Below are 1,381 nucleotides of genomic sequence, written 5' to 3'. Positions count from 1 at the left end.
GCTCATATGGTTTCTGTCCAAAAACAAATAAGCACTGGAAAAGAGCACAGCTAAAAGTCCCAGTTTCAGTTCTATCTGTGATACCTGTTTCCTAATACTCCCATCAGGCCCTTGTAAGACAAAATAATTTTCTGTACCTTTCATTTTCATTTTTACAAACAAGGAGAGGGTAGTTCTTGTAGAAGCTGTCCGTGGCCCGTGAAGGCTCAGGTGGATAAAAGGGGGAGGTTGTGCTCTAGTTTGGGTCCACAGAGCTGCTGGAACCTGACTCAGGCACTTACTCGAGCAAGTCTGGGATTGGGGTGAATGAGTGAGGCACTCACCTCTAGTGCAAAATTTAAGTGGGTGCCAAAACACTTGGTAATGCAGTGTCTTAAACAGTCAAAACTAATGCAAAATAAGAAATCTATGGTGAACAAAATAGCAACATTTTAAGTAAAGACAGAATCCTACCCTGTACTTGTCCAACTTGGTCTCCCTCACCTCACCCTGATCCCTGCCCTGTGGTTGTGTTCCCCTTGGTACAGCCTGTTCCTGATTGTAGGGTTAAGAGGAAACGGCACCACTTTGCCCTGCCTGCATCCTCTCTTTGTGTCCCCAAAATGGGCAACAAAACCAGAAATGTCAAGGGTAGAAATTTCCCAGCCAGTGGTTATATATTATTTATAGTCTGTTCGAGAGTTTTCTAGTCCTCCATATATAGGATAGTTGGCCAACTTATCTCAAGAGAAGGCAGACCTTTATTAGTACAAGCAAAAGAATCAACTCTACTAAATACATTTCCCTACCTACTTACCTTATACATTTCAAAATATGGTAATTAGAAAGTTTCCTATTGGGAAATAATAATTTTGAAATAATGTTTTAAATAACATTTTAAATAATGCTATGAGTCTCTTTTATATCTTCGTATTCCAGCATTTATCCTGTTCAGGAAAATGTGATAATTTTGCTTAGACAGAAATCTAATTCCTAATGCAATTTTTTTTCTTTGAAGATTTTACTTTCACCCTATTTTTTGTACTTTATCATTCTGCCTTCTTCATGGAACATGGAAATATTTTATTTCTTCTCTGATATAAATGTCCTTTGGTAAATGAAAAATTTTAACAAGTGACTTTAGTTATCATTCTAGGACAAGTTAAATGCAGAAGTGGTTTTAATTCCTTGTATTAAACAATTTGAATCGTGATATTATGCAATATGTGTTCTACTAGTCATTTTCTAAAAGAGCAAATGGGTTTCACTGCTGCCATTTTTAGTTTGTAGTGGGGGAAGCTATGCTATTAATTTATTTAAAATGAATATAATGAGCTTAATGTCCACAAAGAAGTTATAACAACTAACAGAAATAACTCCATTGCCCATATACTGCTGTCTT

The sequence above is a fragment of the Panthera uncia genome (assembly GCF_023721935.1).
Source record: "Panthera uncia isolate 11264 chromosome C1 unlocalized genomic scaffold, Puncia_PCG_1.0 HiC_scaffold_3, whole genome shotgun sequence".
Classification (NCBI taxonomy): domain Eukaryota; kingdom Metazoa; phylum Chordata; class Mammalia; order Carnivora; family Felidae; genus Panthera; species Panthera uncia.
The sequence above is the reverse complement of the archived record's forward strand: the minus strand, read 5'-3'. Positions refer to the sequence as shown.